Raw genomic sequence first — 17,282 nt, 5'->3', positions numbered from 1 at the left:
GTTCGACTACCCAGGCTATAACAGCTATCACTACAATAGTTAGAACAAAGAGAAAGGCACCCAATATTTTCTTGTCACGAGATGCCGTTGATGCCATAGTTCAAGAAAGTTTGTACAGAGTCTCAAGTAGCACGAATTGTTCACAAATTGTTCACAAATTGTCCCAGATACACGTGCGTGTATACCTAAAAAAAGAAAAATGCGGTGCTGAACTCCGAGGTAGCCGTTGTTTTTTTCTCCGGGCCAAGACGGGTGTCGCTACTCTGGCAGAACTGATCCCCCCCCCCTTGGAATTCCCGGTTTCCGTTTCACAAACCTGGAGCGGTAACCAACCAGTCATATAAAAAAAAGGGAACAAAAATCTTCTTATCGCGGGCGTAGATTGTAGCGCTCTCTTCCGGTAGCAGATTGGTCCGGGAAGGCTCCCTCCACTTCGGCCGACGTCACAGCTGGGCTCTTTTCTTTCTCCAAGATCTCCTTATAGTCAGTCAGCACAGCAGGAGTCACCAGGTCCGGAGAGACATGGCGACAATGGGTCGAATGCACCCACCGCTTCCTGTTCGTCACTCGTACTGCGGTGCGGGTCGCCAAGAGGACCTGCTCGGGGCCTTTCCACCTGGGCTCCAAACTGCTTGCTCTCTCAAACGAGCGGATCATCACGTGGTCCCCAGGACGAAGATCGTGGCCTTCTCCAGTGGAGTTATCAGGGAGCGCTTCTCGAACCTGTTGATGAATAGAGAGCAAATCATTTGTTAATCGTGCCAAATAATCATTCATCATAACACAAGGCACATCATGTATTAATCGCGGCTTGGGCACCCCCCAGATATTCATGGGGCGGCCAAACACCACCTCATAGGGCGTAAGGCCAGTTCGTGAGTGGGGTACTGATCTAAGAGAGAGCAGTGCTAGCGGCAATGCATCTGGCCACTTCAACGATGTAGACGCCACGATTTTGGCCAGCTTAAGCTTCAAGGTGGCATTGTACCGCTCGACCAAACCTGCTGACTGAGGGTGGAATACGGTGTGGAACTTTTGCTGAATCCCTAACCCCTTCAGTACGTACTCCACAATCTTTCCAACAAAATGGGGCCCATTATCGCTCCACAAATATTTACAGACTCCAAAGCGAGGAAAGAATTCCTTAAGCAACACCTTAGCTGTAGTCAAAGCCGTATTGTCTTTTGTGGGGTAGGCCTCAACCCATTTGCTAAAAGCACACACCACCACTAGGACGTACTTCAGGTTATTGCAGCGCTCGAGTTGGATGTAATCCATTTGAAGCACTTCAAACGGTGCAGAAGGTGGAACGAACCCTCCTTTCGGAGTATGGGTCCCCTTCCCAGGATTGTGTTGCAAGCATACCAGGCAGGTCTGCACTACTCTCTTTGCAGTATTTGCAATCTCAGGATGTTCCCAAACTCGTGTTAAAAGACGAGCGATTGCAAGAGCTCCGACATGGGCCAGTCCATGAGTCATCTGGACCATCGCCTGTAAGTAAGCCGCAGGCAATTTCCACTTCTCCATGTCTTTGCTTCTCCAACAACCTTCATCATCTAGCACCCCATCTGCTGCCCAAGCCGCAAGTTCAGATTCTGTAGCTGATTTTTTAATATCCTGTATCTCTGCTCTAGCATCACTCCATCTCTCAGCCTGTGATTGTACCACGTACATAGGGGAGCTAGTTCGGGACATAGCCGTCTGCCTTGCTATGCTGTCTGCAAAGGCATTTCCTTGACCCACTTTATCCGTAATCTTCTTATGGGCACTACACTTCACTATCGCTACTTTTTTAGGACTAAGCAACGCATTCAGGAGATCACGCACTAGCTCTCCGTGCATAATGTGCTCCCCGTGTGACGTCAAGAACCCGCGTTCCCTCCAGAGAAGTCCGAAGTCATGGGCCACTCCAAAGGCATACCGGCTGTCTGTGTATATGTTCACACATAGGCCAGCACTCAATTCGCAGGCTCTTGTTAAAGCTATCAGCTCTGCTGCCTGAGCCGATTTTTGTGGTATTCTAGCTGTTTCAACCACCGTCTTAAGAGTCGTGATCGCATATGCTGCGGAAGTCGTACCATCTGGTAGCCTCAAACACGATCCATCAACCCACAGTTCCCCATCCACATCAGGAAGTGGCACATCCTGTAAGTCAACACGACCCTTTGTCTGTTCCTCAGTCAGGAAAACACAGTCATGATGTTTTTCTTCCTGACCCTCCTCGGCCGGATAGGGCAATAAAGTCGCGGGGTTCAAAGTAGCACATCTTTTCAATGTTATGTGTGGCGCTAAGAGTGTCAGCTCATATCCTGTAAGTCGTGCACTCGTGAGGTATTGGGTCTTTGTTTGGTTTAAGAGGGCATCTACTGCGTGAGGAACTAACACCAACAGTTTGTGTGATAACACTATGCCCTCACTCTGTCGTATGGCTACTGCTGTTGCCGCTACCGCTCGAAAACACCCAGGCAACCCTCGTGCTACAGGATCCAAAATGGCAGAGAAGTATGCACATGGTCTCTGCTTATCCCCGTGTAACTGCACTAACACTGACAACGCGCACCCATCATTCTCGTGCACGTACAATGTGAAAAGTTTCGTGTAATCTGGTGTTCCTAGCACGGGTGCAGAACAAAGGGCCTGTCTCAACTGCTCAAAGGCTTTCTGACATTCGTCTGTCCACTCAAGAGGCATCGGTGTAGTTTTGGACAATAATGCTAGCAAAGGTTTTATGATATGTGAAAAACCCATGATCCATTGTCTACAAAAAGATGTCAACCCTATGAAGGCACGCACATCTCTCTGCGTGCGGGGGACTGGTGTGTCTAAAATTGCCTGAATTCGATCAGATGTTAATGCCCGCCCCTCCTTAGACAACAGATGACCGAGGTAGGTCACCTGGGGTCTACAATATTGAAGCTTTTTCTTGGAAACCTTGTGATTGTTTTGTGCCAAAAAGGAAAGCAACGCAAGCGTACTCTGTTCACATTGTGCATAGGAGTCGGCGGCGAGCAGAAGGTCATCCACGTACTGGATGAGCGCCACACCAGACTGCAATTTAAAGGAATCTAGTTGACGTTTCAAAGCCTGGCTGTAGATGCTAGGGCTCTCAGTATATCCTTGGGGAACACGACAAAATCTATACGATTTATTATTGAGCGTAAAACCAAACAGATATCTGCTATCTGGGTGAACAGGGATAGAAAAGAACGCATTCTTTAGGTCAATAACGCTAAAAGTGGTGGCTGTCGGTGGAACCAAAGTAAGCAAAGTCGTGATATCAGACACCACTGGGTATTGGGGAATGACAATTTTATTTATTTCACGCAAATCAATAATAAATCGATAGATCTTGCCATCTGAGTCTCTCTTAAGAATCGGTAGAATAGGGCTGTTACAAACATTATAAGGGACCTCCTCCACCACCCCTGCAGAAATCAAATCCTGAACAATATGCGTCAGTGCAATTTCACCTTCCTTCGAAATCTTATACTGTGGCACTCGTGGTAGAGGGGCCCCCTCCTTAACAGTAATGTGTATTGGTGGAATGCGCATCTCTCCCACATCCGTATCTGATGTCGCCCACAACGTGTGCGGCAGAGAGGCCAAAGCGGGAATATCTAAAATGACACAAAATCTGTCAGGGTCAGGGCAATCATCAGGGTCAGGGTAGTTGTCATTCAGAATAACCCGCACTCCCTCTGGAGCGCAGCGTATTGTTGCTCGAAAATATTTAAGCAAGTCAATGCCCAAGATATTATCTGGGGTATGGGGCGATAACAAAAATTGGCCAAAACTAAAGTATTTGTCAATGCATAGTGCAAGGGGCTTGGACAATGGGCTGGGGGAGGGTGTGCCATCAAACCCTACACACGTAATCATTTCGCCAGACAGGGGAGCCCTCGGAACCAAGTTTTTCGACAGAGCGCTACGAGTAGCTCCTGTGTCGACTAGAAACTGATCAGTAGAACCCAAAATACCCGCTGTTACATATGGACCTTGCTGATCTACTGGCACTTCAACTGATTCCTTACCCCATCCTACGCAATCCTATGCATGCACATAATCCTGATGTTCCACATTCTCTCCTTCCAAAATCTGATATTGATTCCGTCTATCAAACGTATTTCGTTCGTCCTGGCCACGGCCCCTCTCCTCAACCTGTCTACGATCTCCTCCGCCACCTCTTGTTCCCATATAACTTCCTCTTGACCTTCCACTACCTCGACCACGCTGACTACGCTGTTCACGAAGTACCGGACAATCTTCGGCCCAATGCCCAAACTCCTTACAATAAGCACACTGATCCTCTGCAATATCCGTACGACCATACGATGCGTTACCTCCACCTCGTCTACCTCTCTCATTCCCTCTACCCTGTGTTCCCCGAACCTGCGCCAACATCACCTTCGTTTTCAATTCCTTCGTCTTTTTCTCTACACTTTCTTTAGCCTCCACTTCCTGCCGCTCATAATACTGAGCCATTGTTAACAAGGACGCAGGGGTCGCCGTGGCCCAGGAACTCTCACTCGACTTCAATCGCTTTGCAATCTCTGGTAGGAGATTAGCCACATACTTATCTACAAACAAATGCCGACCCGTATCGTCAGTTAAAGATTGACCACTGTAATCATGAAATGCCTCCTCGAAGCGTGTAAAGAAATCTGAGACCGTTTCATCGGGTTTCTGCTTGCACGACGTTAACATGGTCCAATCTATCTTTTTGGCAGGAACAAGCGTTTTCAATTTATGCAAAATAGCTGCCGGAAGATCTAGAATTAGCTGACAAGGCTTACATGCTGGTTCTCTATCTAAATCTGCAGCATTTATCTCTTTCCATGTCCCCCCCAAAATCGTTTCGTCATTAGTTTTACGAATTTGCCTCCACATATCAGGTGGTAAAATTAGCCCAAAAAACAAATCTATATCTACAAGAGTCATCACACAAGACGATATAGCCCCCTCCACCCCTTCATAAAATGCCGCCGGATTCTTCCCAAGATCAGGTAAAGAATTTTTCAAGGCCATCACATCTGCTCTATTCCATGGCGTATATACCCAATTATACACAAAATACCCTTTCGCATCCTTCGACAACTTATCATCATCCGTACCTTCCCCTTTTGGTGGAACATACAAAGGCGCGGCTTCACGCATAGGCATAACATGCAACGCAGAATTCTTATCTGAACCACGAAGAGAACACTCCTTAGCCTCCCCGGTATTTCCCGGCTCGGACTCCTTTTGCCTCCGTTTTCGTTCCTGTCGCAATTGGGTTGTCTCATCCCGCAGCTTGATCAATTGCTTGAACAGGTCGTCAACATCTGTAAGATCAAAATCACCTTTAGCTAAATTCTCACGATACACCGACAACACTTTAGGCTCAAGCGTATCAGAAAGTTCACGATATGCGTTTACAACTTCATCCGCCAGACTGGACAGAAAATACATTAATTCAAGATCCGACCACCCTTTCTTCTCTGTCAACAACTGCTCCTGAGTAACACAATGCTTATTCACTTTACGAGCCCAACTACGTAAATGAGCGGACCTATCCGCAGTAAACCTGAGAGCAGATACACCCTTTTGGTTCGACTTATCCTGTCCATCATCCTCGGAATCCGCAGCCGGAGCCGTCGGCAAAACGTACGGAGGCGGTGATCGATCTAACAAAGAAAAATCATCAATTTCATTATTAAGGACAGGATAGAGTGGTCGGCGAATAGGAAACTGACCAGTCGTTTGCAAATTACGTTCCCGTTCCTCCCTTTCTTTCTTCTCCTGAGCCTCCTTTTCCTCAAGCTGTAAAGCCTTATCCCGAGCAGCCTTGCGCTGCTCTTTGTCCGCCAAGGCAACCTCACGCTTCATTCGCTCACGCGCCGCTTTCTCCCACATTCGCACACAATCAAACATGTTTTGTCTAGACCTGCGCTGAAACATACATTGCTCCACAAATTGAATTTTACTCAAATCGTATGACCCGTGTAGGGGCCATTGCAATTCGGGATCGGCCTTAGTGTACTTATGCCACAATTTACTGTACATAATAGGGGGGAGGCCAAACTTGATATACATTTCCCTATTTGGAGTCCCCTCTGGGGGAGCCGGCTGTGATTCCGCTAACCTAATTGAGGTACCTTCTCCAAAACAACACATTCCTCGAAGTGTGCTAAAAACAGGCATGTTCGAAAAGTATCACGAAAGCGTGACACCAGACAAAATGGCACTTACAGTTCTCCACACGATTGTGCCGCTCAAGGGAAAAAACAAAGTTAGAGAAACATCTCTACATGCCTGCCTATGTGAAGTGCACTACACATATAAGTTCAAAGATCACAAATTCACAATGTTAGCTAACTCAAATCAAAGTTCATAGAATTCGGCAAGCGTCCTCACCGATCACAAAGCACAGATTTTCAGTAAGCGTCCGAAGACTACCTTACCGAACACAATTCGTAGAACTTCAGTAAGCGTCCGAAGACTACCTTACCGAACACAAAGCTTACCAAATACTCAACTGTCCAGGTTCCAACTGCCAAGGTCTTGTAAGCCAAATCAGCCAAACGGCACTCTCTCAGTGATGCGGACACTTCGAAAGCTCAGTCGGAGACCGGCGCCACCTGGAAGGTCAGATCGGAAGGAAAGGAAAAAACACCGTGGCAGCCAAGACTCGGGTCACTCGTGGCAGCGCGCGCCCATGGCGGATTTCCAAGCCTTCGTCACGACCTCTCCTTCGGGCATCCGAGTCGCCGATGAGTCCCTTCGTGGTCGCCAATTGAAGTATTTCGGGGTTCCCAAGGCCTACACGCTCCAGAGATTACCCACTTACACAAGAACTGTTGGCACGGAAACTGTAAAATGCAAAGAACAAGTTTATTAAAACCCCATGGGGTGGTGGTACACTCAAACAGCACCCTTCGGTAATGCAAGAGGTATCACACCGAACACCGGTGTGACCCCGTTTATATACAATTTTGGAGTAATAAAAGATAGGCGGCACAAGTTAAGACACAGTTTTAGAGACATATATGGTCATGTTTTGGAATACTGCCAGCTCATTGGAGAGTTCCAAACCCACTGGTCAGTTAGCGGCACATTCCTGAAGGTTTACGGGTCAGTGAGAACTGCGCATGTGTGGCTTGACCAGTACTAAAAATAGCCTGTTGCTGGGCAGATGAGAGTGGTCAGTGGAACGGACAAAGGACTAAAGGGCACGTCGGCCACGAGGCCGCTCATGGTCTAAGATGGCCGCTGCAACATTCAAAATGGCGTTTATCGTATATAGCCAAGTTAAGGAGGACAACGTGTAGGTTCAGCTAATCGCTAATCCGAACGGGCCAATTACGACATAACGTCTACAGCTTTATTCATCCTAAAATTAAGAAAATCCTTCCTTATTACCTGGCTATCTCCAGAAAACAGTTGTAACTCCTCTTGTTGTTTCAAAGGTTGATCATTGCAATGAGCCTTATCTGAATGCCCATCAGTAGGTTTTTAACAAGTTACAAACCTTACAGAATTCTTCCAAATTTCCAAATATCAATACGTCTCCAAATTAATTTCCAAATGTCACTGGCTCCCTGTCAGACAGAGGGTCTCATTTAAAGACCTGTGCACTGTGTTCAAGGTGGTAAGTGGTCATAATATTGAGTTTATAATATTGATATACCATAATATTGTGTTTAGTATATCCACACTACTAAATATCGATGTTATATATATCGATGTTAAAAATAACAATTATTAGTCTTGTTAATAATATCGATGTTAGAAATATTGAATTTTAAAATATTGTGAAGTGAAAATATCGTTATAATATGTTTTTTTCATGTTTTATGTTTGTTTTTAGTATTATATTAGTTTATTAATTTTATTAAAAACTAGCAGCCCATCCCGACGTTGTCCGGGTATGAATTGCTGCCAGCCAGTAGTATATTGTTTCGTAGGATTTCATTATGATAGCATTTCTTATCTGTGACAGGCCTGTGAAACGCTCCGATTCAAAGTGCACTGCTGATGCACTTAAGAGTGCGCGTTCAGTAGTGTGTGAACTCGAGTTTCCCTACTTTATTTTCCTTGCAATATTATATAGCGCGAACTCGACAACATGGCATGAGCACAATTTACATTACAGAAGAACACATTGATTTGTGGTAGGCACAGGGAGACAAAGCGATTTGCCTGGAATCACAGGATGTTGAGCTGATGCCAAGATTCTAACGTAGCTCCCCATTTCTAAAGTTCGCAATTCTAGAACTTGTGGTGGGAGGTGTGTCTAAAAGTGTATGTCAGTGCTGGGCATCAATGAGAGAGACCTGTGCATTTTTCCAATTGGTGGTGAAAAAATATGAGTATGTTGCTGGAGATGTGGGCCGCCGTGCCACCAATGTACTTACGGGGGAGGGTAATGCAAATGCTACTTACCAGTATGCATCTGTTCTTGGCATGTAGGGCTGCTGACATTCATATCTGTGCATAGTCCGCCACCTAGTGTTGGGTCCGGATGATTGCACATTGTTGTCCTGGAAGAGTCTTCGAAGTATCACGAGATAGGTGGCTCCTCCCCTGGACTACAGTGCGCATGGGCATCGCCTCCATCCCCAGATTGTTTTTAGCCATTGGCAGAGATGGAGTGAAGAAAGTGAGTGATGACCATGCTATGAGCATATGTGTGTATATGAATAAATACTGCAGCTGCTACAGGCGCCGTGGAGGAGGGTGGGCGATATGAATGTCAGCAGCCCTACATGCCAAGAACAGATGCATACTGGTAAGTAGCATTTGCAGTTCGAGGCATGTGGGCTGCTGAATTCATATCTGTGCATAGAATACATAGCAGTCCCTCCATTAACGGCGGCCGCCCGTGCCAGCTGCAGCAGTCTGAAAAAGCGTTTTTAGAACAGCCTGACCAACAGCTGCCTGCTGTTTGGAATGCACGTCTACACAGTAGTGCTTAGTGAAAGTATGTGTGGTAGACCATGTGGCTGCTCTACAGATGTCTTCTAAGGGAATGTTACCTAAGAAAGCCATAGAGGCCCCCAACTTCCTAGTGGAGTGGGCCCTCGGTGGGATAGTGAGAGTGCGCTTAGCTTTGGCGTAACAGATTTGAATGCACTTTACTATCCATCTAGCAATCCCCGCTTTGGAGATAGCATTTCCCTTGTGTTGTGTGGCAAAAGCAACAAAAAGTTGTTTGGTTTTGCGGAAATCTTTTGTCCTGTCCACATAGTACATCAAGGCCCTTTTCACATCAAGAGTGTGGAGCATACGCTCCGCCAGCGTCTCTGGGTTTTGGAAAAACACCGGCAATTCAATTGTTTGGTTTATGTGGAACTGTGAGACCACTTTGGGTAAGAATTTAGGGTTAGTGCGGAGCACCACCCTGTTAGCATGTACCTGGAAGAAAGGTTCTTGGATGGTGAGCGCCTGCAGCTCGCTAACCCTCCGTAGCGATGTAATTGCTACTAAGAACGCAACCTTCCAAGTTAAAAACTGGAGCTCGCAGGAGTGCAGTGGCTCAAAGGGAGGACCCATCAGTCTTGTAAGAACCACATTGAGGTTCCATTCCGGAGCTGGTGGAGTCCTTGGTGGAATGACCCTTTTGAGTCCTTCCAGAAAAGCCTTGATAGCAGGGACCTTAAAGAGTGACAGGTGCTGCCTATTCTGGAGGTATGCTGCCATAGCAGACAGGTGAATGCGGATGGAAGAGTACGCTAGATTACATCGATACAGGTGAAAAAGGTAGCATATGATGTTTTGAATGGAAGCATCTAGCGGGTCAATGCTGTGGTCCACACAGTAGATGACAAACCTCTTCCATTTAGCCGCATAACAAGCTCTCGTAGTGGGCTTCCTTGCCTCCCGAATGATGTCCATGCAATCGGGAGGAAGATTGAGGTAGCCAAACTCTAGGACTTCAGGAGCCAGATCGCCAGGTTGAGCTGTTACGGATCTGGGAGCTGAATGTCGCCATGGCTCTGCGTCAGAAGGCTGGGAGTGAGATGAAGCCTTTGATGCGGTACCACGGACAGTTCTAGAAACGTGGTGTACCATGGTTGGTGAGCCCACGTTGGAGCAACTAGGATGAGAGTCATCGAGTGCTGCCTGAGCTTGCGTGCCACCAGCGGTATCAGAGGTGCTGGGGGAAAAGCGTACGCAAATCTGCCTGACCAGTTCATCCACATCGCATTGCCCTGTGATTGGGGGTGTGGGAATCTGGCGGCGAAGCTTTGGCATTTTGCGTTCTCCTTTGTGGCGAACAGGTCTATCTCTGGATGACCCCACTTTTGGAAGTACGGTTGGAGTACTGATGGATGTATCTCCCACTCGTGCATCTGATGGCTGTGCCTGCTGAGCAGATCTGCCATTTGATTGTCCTTGCCCGGGAGATGCTCTGCCATGAGGAAGATGTTCCTCTGAATGGCCCACTTCCACATGCTCTGAGCCAGATGAGACAGCTGTGGAGAGTGTGTACCTCCCTGCTGCTGGATGTAGTACATGGCCGTCATGTTGTCCGTCCGGATCAACACGACCTTGTTGCACAGATGTACTTTGAACGCCTTTAAGGCCATGAAGATTGCCATCAGTTCCAACACATTGAAGTGCATCTTCCTTTGCTGAAGTGTCCATAGTCCCTGCACAGTGTAGTGGAGTACATGCGCTCCCCATCCCTGGAGAGAGGCGTCCGTCGTCAGGATGATCTGTGGGACAGGCTCTTGGAATGGTCGGCCCTTGCAAAGGTTTTGTGGATTCCACCAATGCAGAGAGTTGTACGCCCGACCGCTCACCAACACTAGGTCTGTCAGTTGCCCATGAGCCTGAGTCCACTGACGTGCTAGGCACTCCTGAAGCGGACGCATATGTAGTCTCGCGTGCGGGACAATGGAGATGCAGGAGGCCATCATGCCTATCAACTGCATGAACACCCTCGCTGGAAGCGAGTGTTGGGGTCTGAATCGTTGGATCAGCGCCTGGATACTGGCGATTCTCACTGAATTCGGCTGCGCAGTGGCTGCCAGAGTGTTGATTGTCGCGCCCAGATACTGTCGCACGTGGGCGGGCTGGAGATGGGACTTTGGGTAGTTCAGAGAGAATCCCAGATCGTGCAGGAGGTGAATGGTGCGTGACACGTGGTCTACGCACTGCTGTTCCGTCTTTGCTTGAATGAGCCAGTCGTCCAGGTATGGAAAGACGTGGACGTGTTGGCGACGGAGATGCGCCGCCACAGTCGCTAGGCATTTCGTGAATACTCTTGGTGCCGTGGTGACCCCGAACGGCAGGACTCTGAACTGGTAATGCTGGTCTAAGATCGTAAATCTGAGATACTTTCGGTGGGAAGGATGCAGGGGAATATGAAAATAGGCGTCCTTCAGATCCAGCGTAGCTAGAAAGTCCCCCTGTTGAAGCAGGGGAAGCACTTGCTGCAATGTGAGCATATGGAAGTGCTCCGAGTTGATGTACCAGTTCAGGGGCCTGAGGTCCAGGATCGGTCTGAGTGATCCGTCCTTTTTGGGGATCAAAAAATACAGGGAGTAAACCCCTGTTCCCCGCTCTTGCAATGGAACGAGCTCTATCGCCCCTTTTTGCAGCATGACCAGAACTTCTTGCTGCAACAAGGTCAAGTGCTCGCCGGACATAGCACAGCTTCTTGGCGGTATGTCCGGTGGAATGGACGTAAGTTCTAGACAGTACCCGTACTGGATAAGAGACCTCACCCACCTGTCCGTGGTGATGGACCTCCACACCGGCAGGAACTGCTGGAGTCTCCCCCCGACAGGTGTTGTGTGATTGGGGGGCAGTGACAAGACGTCACTGCTTGTTGGTGGTGGTGGACCTGGAGCCATTGTTTCCACGTCCCCTGCCTTTGATATTATTGCCTCTGTAGCCACCTCTGCCCTTGTTGTTGTTATACGAGGTCTGGGTGTTACCCTTGTAGTATTGCGTGGACTGGGATGCCTGTCCCCTTGAGGTGCCTCTTGAATTGGAGCGGCGAAAGGAACCACCCCGAAACTGCTGACCTTGTAAAGCCCCCATAGATTTGGCAGTTTCGGTATCTTTTTTCATCTTTTCTAGGGAGGCATCCACCTCAGGCCCAAACAGATGGTCAGGATTCACTGTTTGACTCAATATCGTGGTTTGGATGTCGGGTTTGAACCCCGAGATTCGAAGCCAGGCATGGCGTCTAAGTAACACACTCGTATTGATAGCCCTGGAGGCAGTGTCTGCCACATCCAGGGCACATTTGATGGATGCATTTGTAATGAGTTTACCCTCCTGAATGAGCATCTCCCCCGCCTCCTTGTATTGGTCAGGCAAGTGTTGCAGAATGGCCTCTAATGTGTCATAATGGGCCCTATCATAACGTGCAAGCAGGGCTTGGGTGTTAGAGATCCTCCAGATGTTAGCTGCCTGTGCAGAAATGCGTTTGCCTGATGCCTCAAAGACTTTGGACTCTTTGTCTGGGGGAGGAGCGTCACCAGTAGTCTGCGAGTTCGCCCTCTTCCGAGCGTTGGAAACCACCAGGGAGTCCAATGGCAAGTGTCCCTTAATATACGTGGGATCCGTGGGCGCCGCTTTATATTTCCTGTCGATGCGAGGGTTGACCACCCGCGCCCGGGTGGGCTCCTTGAAAACCTCCTGTGCATGTTTCAGCACCCCTTTAAGCATCGGTAGTGTCTTGACTTGCTTTTCGGCTACCGAGAAGGTGTCGAATAAGAAGTCCGCATCCACGGGGTCCGAGTGCAGTTCGACGTCATGGTTCGCTGCAGCTCTCTCTATTAAGGCATTGAAGGCCGCCGAGTCCTCTGTCGGGGACGTCTTGGCGGCGAAAAGTTGAGTGTCCTGACCCGACTGCGGGTCTTCTGCGTCGCCTCCTGCGGCCCAGGGCACATGCTCCTCTTCCGGATCCGAGTACGCAGGATAGGTGTACTCGGCATCTTCCTCGTCCGCATCAGGCGCGGGGGAATGCGTCGGCGAGTGTTCCAAGGCCTGTGGGGACACAGGTTCCATCAGAGCCGAAGAGTCCGCAGAGTACTTCTTGTTTTTGAGCGGAATCTTAAAAGGTTCCAAGGCCGGCTCCGACGTAATCTTTCGTTTGAGGAGCGACAATTTTCCGGTGTTGGCGTCGATGATCACCTCACGACGTTCCTCCACCGCAAGCGGTTGGAGCCGAAGCTTCGACACCACCAAGGCAGCTTTCGGCGTCAGTACCTCCTTTGCGTGCCCGCCCTGTTTCGGCGCGAAGGCCTTCGGCGCCGACTTGGGTGGAAGGGTAAAACGAATGGGCGTCTGCTCTTTAGTAGGCTTAGGCGTGAGCGTAGGCGCTACGGTGTCCTGAGCAGGAACTTCAGTGGACTTCCGGATCCGCTGTAAGGAGTCCCCCACTTTTTTCGTAAAGGCTGCCGAGGGCTGAACCGGCTCCAGCGACCCCTCATCCTCGAGAGCCTGATCACCGGTAGACTTCTTCTTCGGCCCCGACGGCCCATGTTTAGTCGCGTCGTCGGCCTGACGTTTCCTCGGAACCGTCTTCGGGTCCATGACCCCCTTCGGCGCCGACGCAGCCGCGTCGGAGGCCTTCGCCTTCGGCGCCGACCCAGAGGGCTTCGGGTCGGCCATTTTGGCGTGGCTCTTCAAGTCGGCCATTTTGGGTTTCTTGGAAGTTGACGCCTCCAGAACCTTCTTCACCAGCGCCACTTTCAGTTTCGGTTTCGCATCCGAGGGTGCGTGACCCGTTGGCTTCACTTTCGTTTTCTTCAACATAAGTGATGGCTTAGAAATGTCCGTGACCGGGCCCGTAGGCGGGGACGTAGGACTCATAGTTAGATCTTGGGTAAGGCCCGAAGGCGATCCCTCGACCCGGGCCGCATGAAGGGGAACAACCCCTGAGTCTGTATGGAGATGCTCGTCCTCCGAGCTATCTCCCATCGTGGCACAAGCCTGGTCGTCGTCCCCTAACTCGTCGGAGACTTCGTTATAGTCCTCCTCACCCGCGTCGCAGGTCTCCTCCTCGGACGCGGGCCCAGAGTCCGACCCTCGCACGTCGTCTTCTCCCTCGACAGATTCCTGGAAAATGTCATCTGGTGGTGGCGCCGAAGCAGACAACTGAGCCTGGAGCCGATTGGCCCGGCGGATCTTTAAAGTCTTCTTGCTTCGGAACTTTGAACACGCCATACAGGTGTCCTCGCGGTGATCCGGGGACAAGCAGGTATTGCACACAGGGTGCACGTCGAGGTGCGAATATTTAGAGTGACACAGCGGACACTTTTTGAACGGGGTCCGCTCCATAGCAAAGGGTGTAGTGTAGGCCCGTCCGCGTCGAAAGCACGTGGAAGGGCAGTAAGAGATCGGAGCTGAGAGTCAGATAGAAAAACCGTACGCAACTATACCGACGCCCAGCCTAAAGACCTTTTGGTCTCGAGTATAAAGTAGAACAACTATCGGTTCCGACAGAGGGAACCGAAACACATCCGAACCCAATGGCGGAAAAAAACAATCTGGGGATGGAGGCGATGCCCATGCGCACTGTAGTCCAGGGGAGGAGCCACCTATCTCGTGATACTTCGAAGACTCTTCCAGGACAACAATGTGCAATCATCCGGACCCAACACTAGGTGGCGGACTATGCACAGATATGAATTCAGCAGCCCACATGCCTCGAACACACCCATTATTCCGCAAATTTCTTTCCCCATACTCTGCATACTTCCATTACGAAAGTACCATGACTCCGCAATGCCATTATAACGCATGGCATTACATTTTATATGCTTTTACCACGCATACATTTACAACGAAATTCGTTGTAAATGCATGAATGGTCAAAGCATGTTTTTTAAAAATGTTTGGATAAGGCAAGTATGGGTATAGGGGTATATGTTTTGGGGTACTGAGGTATATGTTTTGGGGTGTTTGGGTATTTTAATTGTTCAGATATAGTTTTGGGTTATGGGGTACAGGGGTATTTTTAGGGTTCAGGGCTAGGTTTGGGTTTTGGGGTATAGGGGTATTTTTAGGGTTCAGGGGTAGGTTTGGGTGTTGGGGTACAGGGGTATTTTAAGAGTTCAGGGCTAGGTTTGGGTTTTGGGGTGCAGGGGTATTTTTAGGGTTCAGGGCTAGGTTTGGATTTTGGGATACAGGGGTATTTTAGGGTTCTGGGCTAGGTTTGGGTTTTGGGGTACAGGGGTATTTTTAGGGTTCAAGGGTAGGTTTGGGTTTTGGGGTACAGGGGTATTTTAAGGGTTATGGGCTAGGTTTGGGTTTTGGGGTACAGGGGTATTTTAGGGTTCAGGGGTAGGTTTGGGTTTTGGGGTACAGGGGTATTTTTAGGGTTCAGGGGTATGTTTGGGTTTTGAGGTACAGGGATATTTATAGGGTTCAGGGCTAGGTTTTGGTTTTGGGGTACAGGGGTATTTTTAGGGTTTAGGGATAGGTTTGGGTTTTGGGGTACAGGGGTATTTTTAGGGTTTAGGGATAGGTTTGGGTTTTGGGGTACAGGGGTATTTTAAGGGTTATGGGCTAGGTTTGGGTTTTGGGGTACAGGGGTATTTTTAGGGTTCAGGGTTATGTTTGGGTTTTGAGGTACAGGGGTATTTATAGGGTTCAGGGCTAGGTTTTGGTTTTGAGGTACAGGGGTATTTTTAGGGTTTAGGGATAGGTTTGGGTTTTGGGGTACATGGTATATTTATAGGGTTAAGATAGGTTAGTGTTTAAGGGTGTTGGGGTATTTTATAGAGTAAGGGTGGGTTATAATTATGGGGTGCAGGGGTATTTAAAGTAGGGGTGGGCGGAATTGGCGCGAACTTGGTACAATAAATCCGTAATATTTCGATCCGTCAGATTTCCAATTATTAAAACAGAAACCTCATATATTCAAGGTAAAATAAGTATTTCTACATGCTAAAATGCATATAGTCATTTCACAAAAGTGAAATTAGCTTCCAGCAAGCAGTGAGAGAGGTGATGATTTTGAGATCAAGCCCCTGCAAACCATTATGGGACGAGATTAGCAGTGGGAAGTGAATATTATAGTATCCAAATAATACTACAAAGAGCTGCAGTTCACCTCGTTCTCCCCAGTTGTCCCCAAGAGGCAAATGCAATAGCATTTAAAATATTATACATCAAGCTGCAGTTCACATCATGGTCCCTAGCTGTCCCTGATGAGGCAAATGCAATAGCATTTAAAATATTACACATCAAGCTGTAGTTCACCTCATGTCCCTAGATGTCCCTGATGAGTAAAATTCCAAAACATTGAAACCCTTTCATGAATGCTAAAAATTATGCTAAGCTTATCCCATAATGCTTTGCAGGGCCTTTTAGTTGTATTTTTGCCCATAACTGTGCTTGGGGTGGTTCTAAGAGAATGGGACCTCCACTGAATTACTATTTAAAGGGAGCAGGAATGTATAGAACCAGGGAAGAAAAAACAACACTTGTGACGGAATGCTCCCAGCGATTGTCACGCCCCCAGCACACACCCACAGCACAATGCAGACACGCCCACAAGGAACTACTTTGCTGGCACGGTTCTTTTACATTTAAAATGTATATGGTGGGCGTCTGCATAGCTTATGTCCTTCTGCTGCAACTGCCCTTTCCAACGCTGTATTGGGTGTTGTGATTGGTGCTGTGGTTCCCGAGTTTACCTGGCCAAAAGGTGCAAGTTCTCTCTTTATAATAGTAGTATAGATATCATTTGAATTTTTAGGAGCGGGATGTTGGGTGTGTTTTAAGAAATTGACTTGAAATTTTAAATACATTTGAAATTTAGAAAATCATTTTTTATACATGTCTTTTAGGAGCGGGATGTTGAGTTTTTAGGGGATATGGGTGGGGAGTGTTTTAAAACTATTGAAATTTAATTTTTTTTAAATGTAAATTTTATACATTTTAAATTACAATATTGTTTTAGGAGCGGGATCTTGGGTTTATAGGGGATAAGGGTGCGGAGTGTTTTAAAAATGTAGGGGCATATCATCAAGGCGGCGCAGTAAAATATTGCAGCTTTTGCATCCGTTTTTGTCCGAAAAGCGGCTATAATTTTATCGCCTTATCAGCAAGGTCACGCTATCGCGTGAATCCTTGTCTTAGCGCCCTTACTCTTAACGCCAAGCTTTGCATCTCTAATGAGATGCAAAGTGGGCGTACGTTGCCAAACTTACATGAAGAATGTCGCTAAACGACATTTCTCCAATTAACAAGGAAATCTCTAACCTGCTTAGTGATAATAAAAGAAGCGCTAACCACGCTTCACGCAGGTTTCTGTACGCCTGCTTTTAATCTGA

This window comes from Lissotriton vulgaris, chromosome 2_1 (assembly GCF_964263255.1).
Source record: "Lissotriton vulgaris chromosome 2_1, aLisVul1.2, whole genome shotgun sequence".
NCBI classification, from domain to species: domain Eukaryota; kingdom Metazoa; phylum Chordata; class Amphibia; order Caudata; family Salamandridae; genus Lissotriton; species Lissotriton vulgaris.
This window is presented reverse-complemented; position numbering follows the sequence as displayed.